Source organism: Hetaerina americana, unplaced genomic scaffold (assembly GCF_022747635.1).
Source record: "Hetaerina americana unplaced genomic scaffold, ioHetAmer1.1.p SCAF_8, whole genome shotgun sequence".
NCBI classification, from domain to species: domain Eukaryota; kingdom Metazoa; phylum Arthropoda; class Insecta; order Odonata; family Calopterygidae; genus Hetaerina; species Hetaerina americana.
The window spans coordinates 72873556-72888763 of NW_027287427.1; the positions used below are offsets into that span (position 1 = coordinate 72873556).

The window sequence follows — 15208 nt, forward strand, 5'->3', positions numbered from 1 at the left end:
TTTTGCGAATTTCGCGGAAATCGATGCCCATTTTCGCGATATTTTTCGAGAAAATGGAAAATATAAACAATGGAGAAATCTGGTTTTCCATCTTGTGCAATTGAAAGCGCCACTTTTTTACAGCCTTTTCGATTCCTATTCTCCGATTTGAAGAAAACCCTAATTTGTTTATATTTGAAGAAACCCTAATTTATGTATTTATTTATTTATAAGGAAAGCGTATTTTTACTAATGACGATTAATGCAAAGTAAGTGAACAGCACACGATTTTAAATCTCTACCACACAGGAAGTGAAGTGAAGAGGAAGCCCGTTTTTCGAAAAACTGTCGACCACTGAATACTGGCGAAAAGGGCCCTTTATTACCGTCCTGGATGCCCCCCTCCATTTTCGGAATGTTTGAAAATTGCGCCCGACCTTTCCCGGGAAGCGGGGAGAGAGCTTGCAATACGTCTCGTGTGTCGCTCACAGAGATGGCACGACCTAGCGAAGGACTCCGCGTTGCAATTTACTGTCTCGCCTCCGGACTCCGGGGACGCAATTGCTCCGGCCGTCCTGCCCCCCGCGCCCCCCCAAAACTTTTCTTGCTGCAGGAAAACAAGGAAGCCTTCGGAAACACCCCCGCAGGATCCTACGCGAATTCTCCCCGACCAATGCCACCCCGCGGCGCCTACGCCAATCCTGCGCCCTCCGCCCCAAGTGCTCCGGGGTCGTCCCTACACATGTAAATATTGCAGAAAAGGGCTCCCTTATCGCTTCTCGGCCTTATGGCTAAGATCAAAGTGTAGTATCTGTTCTTATCAGCTTAATATCTGATACGTCCCGCATTGCGGGACCAGAATATTAATCTGATTTTTGGACATTGGCGGGGTACCCGGAGTTTACTCCATCCCTGCCGCGGGTTGGCCCGGCATTGCAGTACCGTCGGGATCGGCCCATCATTAAAAAGGTCCACTTAAAAGCTGATGAGAACAGATTGAAGCTTAAATTGATCCGCGAAAATTATTTATTTTCGCACTTGCAAATTTCAGGCGATCCGGCTGGAAAAATATTCGCGAAATTGCATTTTCGCGGAGAGAAGCGATTTTATTCCATGCGAGCGGAGCAAAAGTAATGTAATCCAAATTGAAGCAGCACAACGAAGTATTAAAAGGAATGAATTATTAAAAGGAGAGAAACTTGGGAAGAAAAAAAATCCCATCTGAAGAGAGTCGTCGTCACTTTAAAGTGTAAGTGTAACAATAAATATAATTTTGTGAAAATAATGCAATTATTTTTTCTGCTTTCAATGCAACGTCAACAACAACAACGTCTTGTCTCCTCAGTATTCCATCATTGGAGACGACGACAACTGTTGAAGAGAGGCGCCGGATCACGTTTCAAACTTTGGCGTGTGACGCCCCTTCCTTCCAGCTGTTTACCTCCCCCCCCGAAGAGATGGCGCGCGCGCGCTCCCGGCAAGGAGCGTCATTCAAGACGACCCGACGCGAATCGACTCGCGGAAATAGGCGAGTTCCACTCTTTTACCTTAGTTTTTGAACACCAATCTTTCCACAGAATTTATGCGAAGATAATTCTTGTAAAAGGAGTGTGTGTTTGATGAAAAAAAATTGAACGGAAAAGAAACTCAATACATCGGAGGAAACGACCGATCGCGAGCACTCGGGAAAAATTGGAAAAATCTTTGCAAAAAAATTTTCAGAAATTTTTTGCGAATTTCGCGGAAATCGATGCCCATTTTCGCGATATTTTTCGAGAAAATGGAAAATATAAACAATGGAGAAATCTGGTTTTCCATCTTGTGCAATTGAAAGCGCCACTTTTTTACAGCCTTTTCGATTCCTATTCTCCGATTTGAAGAAAACCCTAATTTGTTTATATTTGAAGAAACCCTAATTTATGTATTTATTTATTTATAAGGAAAGCGTATTTTTACTAATGACGATTAATGCAAAGTAAGTGAACAGCACACGATTTTAAATCTCTACCACACAGGAAGTGAAGTGAAGAGGAAGCCCGTTTTTCGAAAAACTGTCGACCACTGAATACTGGCGAAAAGGGCCCTTTATTACCGTCCTGGATGCCCCCCTCCATTTTCGGAATGTTTGAAAATTGCGCCCGACCTTTCCCGGGAAGCGGGGAGAGAGCTTGCAATACGTCTCGTGTGTCGCTCACAGAGATGGCACGACCTAGCGAAGGACTCCGCGTTGCAATTTACTGTCTCGCCTCCGGACTCCGGGGACGCAATTGCTCCGGCCGTCCTGCCCCCCGCGCCCCCCCAAAACTTTTCTTGCTGCAGGAAAACAAGGAAGCCTTCGGAAACACCCCCGCAGGATCCTACGCGAATTCTCCCCGACCAATGCCACCCCGCGGCGCCTACGCCAATCCTGCGCCCTCCGCCCCAAGTGCTCCGGGGTCGTCCCTACACATGTAAATATTGCAGAAAAGGGCGCGAAGTGTAGACGGAAGACTACACTTTGCGTCCTTTTCTGGTATTTGCACCAGTTGGCAGGCCTGCTTATCGATTAATCAGCGAGTTTGATTGGTTGGTTTGTACGACATTGCCGGCGGGCTTGTTTTTGGCATTTGGAGTTTCATCTACCATACCCCGAAAAGATATCTAGAGACCATCGGTCAACGGCTGAAGCCGACAAGGAAATGGCCGTAACTAAGTTTGTGATGATATTTCCATACAATATATTTGTGGTAAGCGCAATTATTTCCCTGATGCCATTAATTCTGAACAGAAAGCCACCTGTTAAAAGTTTTGTATTTGCCGAAAATAATGAATAATTCACTTATGGGCTACTTTTACGCCATTCGTAGTTGGCTGGGGAAAACATTCCACTACTTTCACCTTAAATTTAACAGAATAATAATAATATAATCATACTACATTGTATGATTTTATATACCTGAAGAAGTCCCTGAAATTAAAATCTCAAACCTAAATTTCACAGAATTGCTATAAACATACTACGAGGCAACATTTTACATACCTGAAGAAGTCCCTGAAATTAAAATCTTAAACCTAAATTTCACAGAATCTATAAACATACTACGTGGCAACATTTTACATACCTGAAGAAGTCCCTGAAATTAAAATCATGCGGTTCAGTTAACACTTGAAACGCAACAATACTGTACACCTATCGTATATTCAATACAGACATTTCAAACAAAATCTTGTTAATTAATAGATAGCCTGATGAATTTATGCATTTTTGGCTCCTGATGGTAAACTTTATATCATGCACTTCACACAATGAGACCCTTAAATCTTTCTTTTCAATTAGGCATTAATTACAGTCCATTATCAATCAAATCATATTTTCAACATTTACTGTGGCTCAGCATTTGCCACTGGAAACCGTGGTAGCAAATAATTTTTACCAAACCTTGCACATATTATCATTAGGGAAACCTGAAATTAACCCCTGAAACAAATGAATGCAACCGCAGATATTTAATGGCCTCTGAAGTAGACAGGATGGTAAAACAATACTTGGAATCATTTTTGCACCCCTATGTGCAGCTCCATACAAACAAAACAAGAATTCCATTATACCAAACCAATGCAATATTGGAACTGATAAGTGCTACTGATAAGTGCTCCAGGAACTCTACGACTATTTACGAAAGGGAAACCAGATAATTTCCAATCCATCACTTTCAACAAAGCACAAAATAGAGCATCACCTAGCAACAAATCATTTGGTTACTGGCATAAGTATTTTTACAGCTCAGACACTACTACTACATGATCTTTGGAAAATGGATGCCATGAAGGAAGAGTCCAGTCATAAGTAATTAATTTTCCAAAGCTACCATTATTGTGTTTCTCATTATCTACATTTCTTATCCTTATATCCATCAATCTCCACATTACCTACTCTTTTACACCCTACTTCACCTAATTTCCTCAATACAATAAAACCGAAATCTAATAAAATATCAACAACTATTCTATTTAACAAAACTTCCAAAATATTTCCACTTTTTTCTATACAAAAAAACTTCACTGCATCACCATTCATAGTATTTCTTCCTCAGATATATCAGATAGCTCCTGTGCCCACGTCACCCATAGTTAAGCCTTCTACAAAATGAAAACAATGACAAACTAATTTCATGGGGTTTCAATTCCTAAATAAAGAAGTTATTTCACCCTAAATTATCACCCATTTCCATCAACTCAGCTATTCCATTCCTCCTTTTGCACATTTATTGCATATTTTAAAATACACTTCCCCTACTTCTACTTTCCCTCATGGCAAATGAACATGGGTTTATTCTATATTGCTGCTCCTTTCTATTTTAATCCTGAACTTCTTATCATTTTACATCTTGGCCTTCCACTTTTCACTACTACCCTTCTGCAGTTTCACATCTATCCATTCCCTTTCTTCCACCGTCATTACAGTTCTGTCCAATTTATAATGATTAACTGAGATTAACTGTTTTAACTTCTCAATTCAGGTCACCAATCTAGTACTTGCTCTTGGTTTTTAATATCTGGGTCAATTATCTTCAATAAAACATCTTATACGATTCTCAATTGGCTGGTCTACTTATTTCAGTCCCCCAACCTTTACCTTATTATACCTTCTTTTGTCTACTTTTTTCAATAAAGGTTTCTGTAATCTTTCTTATGTCCGTAAAGTATCTTTATTAATTACACATATATATTTGAAGCATTCCTTTAATGATATTAACATAACATAATTGAAAGCTTCCCAACAATTCTTTCATTTCAACCAGTCTTCTGAATCTATCCTCCAGTTATTCTTCATTTCTCTTATTCTTGCATATATATATGTGTGTGTGTATATTCAAAGAGTATATATATTTTATTTGGATTCCATTTATTGTCATAGTGTAAGTTAACTACCAGTTCTTCTCATGCCTTCTACAGACAAATCATAACTTTCAAGTTTAAGATGCCACTTTGAATTCAGAATGCAACATCTATTTCATTCATTATTACTTTTCATTAACCCTATCTTTTTTGCCCCACTAATATCATATGGTTGTTTATAAGATTACACACAGGAAATTTATTAATTGTCCCTAAATTACATTCAATTCCTTATCTTTTGTTTTGTTTTTCCAGGTAACTGGTTAAATTTTTGCTGCTTTGATCATTCTCATCATCCAATGCTACGCAATCTGCACTACTATTATAAAAAAACTAATCACTCTCCACTTCCAAGATTGCATTTACTTGACATAACTTGCCAATTTCCCTGAAGTGGTTCCAAAACAAGAAACAAAATCTATTGTACTCACCCCTGCCAAACCAGCAACTCTACCGCTGCTCGAACAACTGTTGAGAAAAATAAAATATGTATTATGCAAAATATGCCTGAAAGACATGCATCAAAACTTTGACATTTCCTATATAAAGTGTTATGATTAGGCCAGATATTATTTCAATGTAGTGTCATTTAAGCCAATTTTAATACTCACAAAAGTATACCTTACTTTATGCATTAACAGCAACTATCCAACAAATCCCAGTCTCAGTTACTGAAAAATATTTCTTAAGGAGGTGCTCCCTGAATCCATTTGCCACAGTTAAGCCTAGTCATGTCCAACAGATTAAATATTTCCTCAGATATTATTACAATCCAACTGTTTTCTTTTACCTATATATCAAAGAAGGTTCAACTTCCTTTCAAGTTATTCTAATTACTCTTCCTGCAATTGCACCACTAACTATTTTATTGATCATTGTGGGTCAATGTCAGTATCCATCAGTCAAACCTGGAAATTCAAATTACCTAAAATTCAAACTTTCAATTAATTGTCTCTCAAAATGTTATCAAAATCTTGTCATCAGATTTGGGACTTCAGGAAGTGTCTTAAATAAAAAATACCATTGTAGCAACTTTGCTGTTTCCACCGCAACATACACTTATCTCAAATCTTACCAATTTAACAGATCCACAAATATGCTCCTCATATCATTGTCTTGAACTTTTTACATATTGTACATATTTGAGTGCTCATCTGTACAAGATTTTTCTACCCTTTAAACTTTCCCCTGGACCTGCACTCCTCGCAGTGGAAAGGTTACATGTTGAAATTATGCACATCATATTTACTTAGCATCTCACAGAGAATATCACAGGCCACAAAATTGCATGTAGTATCTCAATTACAAGAGTAAACTAACAATACAAGCATGTAATACTATGGATTCATCAATTTTTAAGCTTAACACTAGCAACAGATGGAGGTTCAACGAACACAGTTATCATCTCATTGCATGGTTCCTGGTATGCTGTAGTTCCCTTTCATGAAATTAATAATAAATATTAGGTTTCCAATAACATGTTTCTCTTTACTGACTAGGCAGTAAGGTGCAGGGACCATGAAAAAATCAAACCATTCAATAACATAGATCACTTAAACACCTCAATGTGATTCAAAGAAGGGTAAGACGTTAACTTTCTGGTGGACAAAGACTTCTGAAAACATACAGGAAACCAGCAACAACAACTGTACAACAGGTTAAACATTTGGGTGTTACTATAACATAATATTCTAGAAGCAGTTGTTGGCAAACCCCAGCTCATGAACTACTTGCAGCTCTTTGGCCCATGTGTGGCTCTTCCACAAAATACCAATTGCATGTGTTGCTACCATCTTTAGCCAAGTGCTCTCAACCAATTATTGAGCCTCCAACTTCACCAAAATTTCCAAGGAGATGCAAGACCCATTGAGATAAAATTACCTAAATTTTAGAGCTGGATTTAAAAAAAATACCGTTGAGATTGTTATGTTATGAAGATATTTGTTATGTTCAAATTACTACATTTCAAAAAATAACTTCTCTCATAAGAAGTCAACAACTGGCAAAGATAACTTAGAAGAAATTAAGGAGATGCAAGACCCATTACTCCTATGATGTAATCATGTAATGTAATTACTCCTATGATGTAATCATAGGAGTAATAACTGCTATAGACCCATTACTCCTATGATGAAATCATAGCAATGACAATGGTCATGGCTATAATTATTGGTAATGTTTAGGGACTTATGTAATGTCTTCAATAATTTCATTTTATTCTATTGACAATAATATCGTTGTTGTCCTAAACAACTTTTTTTACATTTATTCTACAACTTTATTCTCAACAAAATTTATTCAACCTACCTGCGTTTTAATATTTTAACTGAAGTTTTGTTAACAAATTTGTGGAGTGAAATAAGATGTAGTGCCAAAGGTTAAGAAAGGCATTTTCACTATGGAAGAGAATAAATGAAAGGAGATGGACAAAATTACAAGACAAGTTTTCACGAGGAGTTGGAAGGGGCCAACCTCAGTGAAGGGAACTCAAACTGACTTCTAAAAAACTGTGGGAGGTAATGCAGTAGGGTAGGAATTCTTACCGAGGTCAATATGAATAGTTTTTAAACTTTTATATATTGCAATGGAGTTTGCTAACTAAGGCGTGCTTATCACAAGTTCATAAGGTGCCTTTTCAGTTTGAAAAGTTAGGCTGTCAAAAAACATTTCAGCACTTTTACTGCTGATATTTGGCTCTGTAAACTTACAAGTTTGGTGACCACTGTCCGGTACTAAAACACAATTTAAGGAATAATACATAAAAAAATTGGATTGGGATACTGATATAAAAGGATAATATTTGGCGAATGTTATCACAGCTTTGAGAATTTGGCTGTTGTACATTAGTCTAGGCCCCACCTTGAGTACGCTTTTAGTGCATTGGATTTCCATTAGGTATTTATACTAATCAGGGATATAGGTTATTGAACATTTACGTAAGTACCTAGGCAACTAGGTTTGTAAAAACTTGTTTAGATGACATAGCAACCTTACATAGGTTATTGAACATATACGTAAGTACCTAGGCAACTAGGTTTGTAAAAGCTGGTTTAGATGACATAGCAACCTTACTACACTTTTGGAACCTACTAAATTTACCTACATTTGGCAGAGTTAGGGAGGTCACTTTTCAGGACATAAACTGCCACCTCACTCGGTATATAGGATCACCAATGTAAAATCATAGATAGTGCACAGATAGATTTGAAATTTGGTTATATCCAAATATTAATTAATATTTGGATATATGGGGACTACCTCCCCGGACTACAACCTTGACGTGGTGGAAGGGCTTGTGCATTCCGATGACCCCTAGACCTGTGCTAGCGGTAGTAATAATTATTGCTCCTGGTAGGGTCACCCATGCCAGATAGGTCGAAGGTTAGGAGCCAGACGAAAGGTAGTCCACACAGTGTCTGTTCCTCAGTGAGGTGGCTGCAATGGCGTCTGACTCCAGTGGGGCGGCCAGTAAGTGATGGTGTCACGTTAAAAACACTATTGAGAAAGGCAACGGGAAACCACCTCAATTATCATTCCCTAGAAAAATATGTTGGACAATAGAGATATTTTGAGTCCTGGCAACCACGGGGCTCGGCCCAATCGGCCGTGTGTCGTGCCCGGCAGCGGGGGAGGCAAGGCTTCTGCGGTCGTCATCCCACGAAACCCTTGCAAGGGAAAACCAGCAGCAGCAGGACAGAAGACGCAGGAGAAGAAGACTAAATTAGTTAGAATAGGAACGTGGAATGTTAGGACAATGATGAGGACAGGGAAATTGGAGAATGTTAGGCGAGAGATGGAAAGGGGAAATATAGATATTTTAGGTCTATGCGAGGTGAGATGGAAGGATATCGGGGATTACTGGAGTGATGATTATAGAATAATATACAGCGGCAGGGATGAGAGCCAATGAGGGGTTGCCATAGTATCAAATGAATAGGTAGGAAGAAGCGTAGTAAACATAGAGCAGGTAACGGATAGATTATTGCTAGTAGAGATAAAAGCAGAACCGACAAACTCTGTTATTATTCAGGTATACATGCCACCGAGCAACCATAAAGAAGAAGTCAATTGGATATACAACCAGTTAGAGGACATAATCGCGTGTGTTCCTGCAGCAGGGGATATACAACCAGTTAGAGGACATAATCGCGTGTGTTCCTGCAGCAGGGAAACATTTCATAGTGATGGGCAATTGGAATGCAACAGTAGGTGAAGGAAGAGATGGTGAGGTCAGGGACTACAGTTTAGGCACGAGGAATGACCACGGGGAGAAAGCAGTTGAGTTGTAGAGACAGGGCTTAGTCATCACCAACACTTGCTTTAGACACCACAAAAGACGCAGGTATACATGGAAAATGCCAGGTGACTCAGGAAGGTATCAGCTAGATTATATCCTGGTTATAGACAGGCTTAGGAACAGTGTGATAAATTCGCACAGCTTCCCAGGAGCAGATGCGGACTCTGACCACAATTTAGTTGTTATGAAATGCAGCATCCATTTCAAAAAGATAAGGCAGGGGTGGCGAGTTAGAAAATGGAATGTAGAAGCATTAAATGGTTTGATAAGGAAGGAATACAAACAGGCGGTAGAGGAAATCATGGAGGATGGTAAAGAGCCAAGTACTATCGAAGAAAAATGGGTAGTTTCAAGAAAGGGTTGTCTAAAGCCGCAAAAGGCACTATTGGAACCGTTAACACTAAAAGGACTAGGAAACCATGGAAGGACTAGGAAACCATGGATCACGGATGACATGATTGACATGATTGACATGATTACAAAGATGGAGAGGAGAAAATGGAAGAATGTACACACAGTTAGGCAAAATTAAGTACAAAGAATTAAACAAAAATTGAGACGGGCAACAAATAAAGCAAAAGAAGCTTGGTGGAAGACTCAGTTCGAGGATATGGAAAGTCTGCAGAGGAAGGGTGAAATTGGTGCACAGCAAAGTTAAATCTTTATCGGGAAGTAAAAAAGGAAGATCTATGCTAACAGTTAGACATAAGCAGGTAATCTATGCTAACAGTTAGACATAAGCAGGTAAGATAATGGTCGGCGCAGGAATTATCCGGAACTTTTAAAATGCTTAGGAAAATGTGGGAGGAAGAGGCTATATGGGCTGATCCATAGTATTTATGAGGAAGGAATCTGGCCGGAAGACTTTGTGAGATCAGTTTTAGTTCCTATTCCAAAAAAGCTAAAGGCAACGTTTATGTGAGGACTACAGGACAATTAGTATGATATCCCACACAGCTAAATTTGTTCTCAGGATCATAAGCAAAAGGATAGAGAGTAGGGCAAATGATTACTTACTGGATGATCAGTTTGGGTTTAGGAAGGGGAGAGGTACACGTGATGCCATTGCAGTAATGAGATTATTAATCGAGAGGAATATAGAACACAACCAGGAGGTATTTGCCTGTTTCGTAGATTTTGAAAAAGTATTTGACAGAGTGAATTGGGAATAACTAATGAGTATATTGCAGAAAATAGGAATAGATTGGAGGGAAAGGAGGCTAATCCGCAACCTGTACATGTCTCACACTCAGGTGCGGGTGGGGAACGGGGTGTGTCCTGTCTGGTTGGGCAGTATTGGGAAGAGGTGTAAGGCAGGGTTGCCCATTATCACCGTTGCTGTTCAACCTGTATGCAGAGGAGATGATTAAAGAGGCATGGAGAACTGGAGGTAGGAATGAAAGTGGGTAGGGAATTCGTAAAATCAGTTAGGTTCACTGATGACCAAGCTTAAGTTAGTCAGTCAGCCAAGGGGCTGCAAGCATTGTTTAGGGAATTGGAAATTAAGTGCGACAGGTATGGGATGAGAATCAATATTAATAAAACTAAGGTTATGCGATTATCTAGAAAGAAAAAGGCCAACCTTAACATTAGAATAGGAGTGCAAAAGCTAGAGCAGGTACAACAGTTAACGTATCTGGGTAGTGTTTTGGACCAACACGGTCAAAGTAGTAGGGACGTAAGGAAAAGAATTGCGCTAGGCAAAGAGGCACTTTCACAAGGAGGAGGGAGTTGATGACAGGGATGTTGAGTAAGGATGAAAATGACGCGTAAAAACTGTAATTTGGAGCGTAGCTATGTACGGCGCAGAAACGTGGTCATTGAAGCAGGAGGATTAACGTAGACTGGGGGCTTTTGAAACGTGGGTGTGGAGAAGAATGGAGAAGGTGAAATGGACAGAGAAGAAAACAAATGAGGAAGTACTTGGTATAGTGGGCGAAGAGAGGGGTTTGTTGGGAACAATCTTATGGAGGCAGGAAAAGTGGCTGAAGTGGGTTGACCAGCAGCGGGATGTTGAAGACTGTAATTGAGGGGAGAATAGTAGGCAAATGAGGAAAGGGAAGGAACAGGATAGGAAGTTGGACGGTATGAAGGGAGGAAGAAAGTACTCAGAGCTGAAGAGGGACCTGATGTAAAGTAGGATGTTGTGTTTAGCTGGGGGCCACAAATTATTTAATTAGTAATTACCTCCATCCAAAAACCTACCTTAACCGGTAGATTATCTAATGATAATATTACTAACTATTACTAAGGGACTAATGGTCAACATGACATGAATAGGTAAATAGTTTTCTTCAATTTGGTCACAGTGGGGCAAAATTTCTCATAGAATTCTAGCTGAGTTGACTTCAAACTGTACTATTATTATACTAGATTACAGCAGCACTAAACTATGGTTGGATATTGAAGACAATATTGGAATGGATGATTTTAGCTGAATATGTTTCATGATTTATACTAATTTTAAGGTATGATTATTCATTCTAGTATTTTTCAGTCACGTGAGTAAGGGAAATATGTGATCATTACATCCTGTGATTGAATGTGTGTATCATCTTCCATTTGAGTTTGTTTTTTTTGAGTGCATAATCAAACTGATGTGGATCGAGGTAGTCCAGTGGGTAGAGCGTTGGACTGCTGACTGGAGGGTCCTGGGTTCCATTCCCAGGCAAGGGGCAACTGCAGCTCCACCCAAGCTAATGTGATTTTTTGGGTACCAGGTCTTCCTGGGAAACAATAACCGGCACAGGGAAAGGAACTGGCCCCCTACCCTGATATGTGCATTTCACACGCCGTATAGGGCTTAGTACTGGGTGAACTCTACTAAACCGACCTTCGGGTTGATTACTGTGTTCATGGTTTTTTAATCAAACTGATGTATAGAGTTGATTTCATGGTTATGATGTATAGAGTTGGTTTCATGGTTATGATATACGTTTTGGTAAATTACGTTTTGGTCAAATATCATTTACATCTGTGAAAGGAAATAAGGATCAATGGAGAGGATAGAAACATGCTACGCCGACGATATTGCAATGATAGCAGAAAAACAGGAGGATCATCAAATGTCACTAAACATTTTATCAAGTTCCACAAAGATGTGACATGCATAAATAAGACGTAGACTAAAATCTTAGTATGTTGAAAAGAGAGGCAGAATACAGTAGTCAAACTGAAAGGACAAAAATAAGAGGAAGAGCCTTCACCGATCTCAGAAGTACCATCACATGGGATGTTTTACAGGCATCAATCAAAGAAAAGCTCAAGCTAAGAGAGCATTCGTAATGAAGAGCCAACTGCTGTGTTTGAAAAAGATAAAACTACAGATGAGGAAACAATATGTGAAAACATTCGTTTAGAGCATGACACTATGGATCAGAAGCATGGACCATTGGAAAAGTAGACCAGAGGGGACTAGAAGAAGCCTTTGCAACCAGGTGCTGGAGGAAGATGCTTAAGAGGACAGATCAAATAAGAAATTAAAAAGTTACAGAAGAATACACGTCATAGAGAAAAGAACCACATGAATTGGCCACAAAGAAGTTGGAACTACAGACGAGGAAACAAATGTGTGAAAACATTCGTTTGGAGCATACTCCATGGATCAAAAGCAAGGACCATTGGAAAAGTAGACCAGATGGATTGGCCGCACCCCGGGCCACAATTGATTCATGAAGAATATATAATAAGGAAAAATAGATGGACAAGTCCCTAAGGGACAGGGACTAATAAAAGAATAAATACCAACCAAGAAGTAAGCCAATTAGCAGGGTATGATGGAAGGGCTGCAATCAACCAATCTAAGGATTGATTGAATGACCAATAGAATTAGTGATAGGGATTAAAGAATAACAAAGCATTAAGCTGCATTTACAACCTATACTATACTAAATTATTTCATTTATTATTCCCTGAACAATATTAGCATTATTAGCTAGCAGCATTCATACAACACATTTCACCTATATACTGATTATGGGGTCTATTACAAACAGCACACTTCAAAATGCCTCACTCTCAGTCAAGTAACAAAACATTCTGAACAATTATCTCAGTCACAAGCAAAATTTTGTGGCACTAACCTGGCACCCTTACCATAGAGGGTTACAAAATACCAACCCCGCCCATTACATCCCACTCCCACCAGATGAGGAATGCCTGCCGCTTTCTTACCAACAAAAACAATGGAAAGTTGCCCCACAGGGGCCTCCATGAACTGAACGTGATGCCCTCAGTCACCTCGGATTGGGACCTTCTACTACAACCCACCATATTGTGATCTACAATCACCTTGCAGTCATCCAGAACCACGGCTGGGAGACGCCATGAGCATGTTGGACGCTATAGGAAACAAGCACCAACATCCTCCCAGGGCCAGCTACAACTATCCTCATGTAATCACAGGGATACCATGGATCCACGTAAGCACCGCACATAATGAAATGACGGACTAAGTGATTATTAGTTTCAGTCTGAGTGATACCACTTTAACGGGTCAGAGATACACCCTGTCCAGGTACCATGCCTTTTGAAACTCCCAGAGTATATTCCAAATATGGTAGTAGTTACTTTACACCCGTGATCATTAACTGGCTTATGAAATTTTGGCATATGTTGAATGAATGAATTTAAATTAGTGAATTTTATTCACTTATTTTGCATCAAAAATGACCAGGAAGGTAAAGGAATACAAACAGGTGAAGTGAATTTAGTAAATTGGTTCTTGAAAAAGAGGTAATATCATGGGAAAAATTACCTATCAAGTCCGTGATTTTAAATGTTAATAGACTTTTTATTAATCACTAATTTATGCATCAACTACCTTATGTTATAAAAACGAACGGACACATGTACATGATTTTTTTTAATAATGGAGTTTGAGGTATTTCCATATAAATTACCAAGAATGGAAGGACAGATTTTTACATGTTCACACAAATGCACAAAAATGTTGGCGGAGCTGAAGACTAACATGAAAGAGTCATAAGAATATTGCTTGTAAAAACATCCCCCTTAAGTAGTATGACTTAGTCATACACAATTACATACGATTAAATTCCCAACATTAAAGACTATAATATATCCCAAAATATTTCAGCAACTTTGGTGATAGAATTACTACTCTATTGATACCCAAATGCTTGTCACATATCAGCATGATTATATATCTATGGTGAGATTTATGAAAATTAAAAAAGTACATCCCTCTAAGGCTCTTAGACTTAAATGACATATATGACATGATCTGACCAGTACAGAATGCATAACCTCTTTGTAAGGAGTTCTCTGATTAATGATTCTTTCACATTTACGTGCAAATCTGTATTTCTTTTCTTCCATTTAATTTCATTCTACACCATCCTGTTTTGCTTTTATGTTTCACAAACGGATTTACATGCCATCCTTCCCACCCACCTGTTGCTTTTACTTATTACAACTTGTACTTTACCCTCACTGTGTTGAGAAATTCTTTACTGCTTCTTAATCCATAGTATCATAAACATAGGTACATTCAAGCATTGAAATTCGTTATTATAGGTACATTCAAGCATTGAAATTCGTTATTATTATTGTCCGTTTTCTTTTTACATTTTACTTTTGCCTACATTATTCCAATACATCAACCTTGAGCCCTAAAGAAGATGTCTGTGACTCCACGCTTTCCTTTTTTTCTTTATTCTGCCTTATACATGTATGTCTGGGTCACTATTTACATTTATTCATGTCTTTTGAAAATATTTGTCTTTTTCTACATCAAATAATCTTTGAAAAATTAACAAACTGATCATAATAATGATTTTAAGTATTGACACCATTGCATGACACCCAATCTGACACCATTTTATAAGACCCAATCTATTCCTCAAATTGGAATGCTGCAATAGACATTTCCTTTCCTACGCTCACCAAACATACTAATTCATCATTATCAAAAGTCGTGCTCGAAATAGTCTCCCCTATCATAACTGTATTCCCTCCGTTACATAAAATCCGTTATCCATTTATTATAAGTTACTGTAAAAATTACTGTGCTCCTCTGAATTCATTAAAAAC

General features: G+C 38.7%; 1 non-coding gene across 1 annotated transcript; it reads left to right on the plus strand.

Moving 5' to 3' along the window:
- Positions 1-750: 750 nt before the first annotated feature.
- LOC139698195 (U2 spliceosomal RNA) lies at positions 751-943 on the plus strand. Its single transcript, XR_011702873.1, has one exon. It is a non-coding gene; the product is annotated as a U2 spliceosomal RNA (small nuclear RNA).
- Positions 944-15208: the final 14265 nt, after the last annotated feature.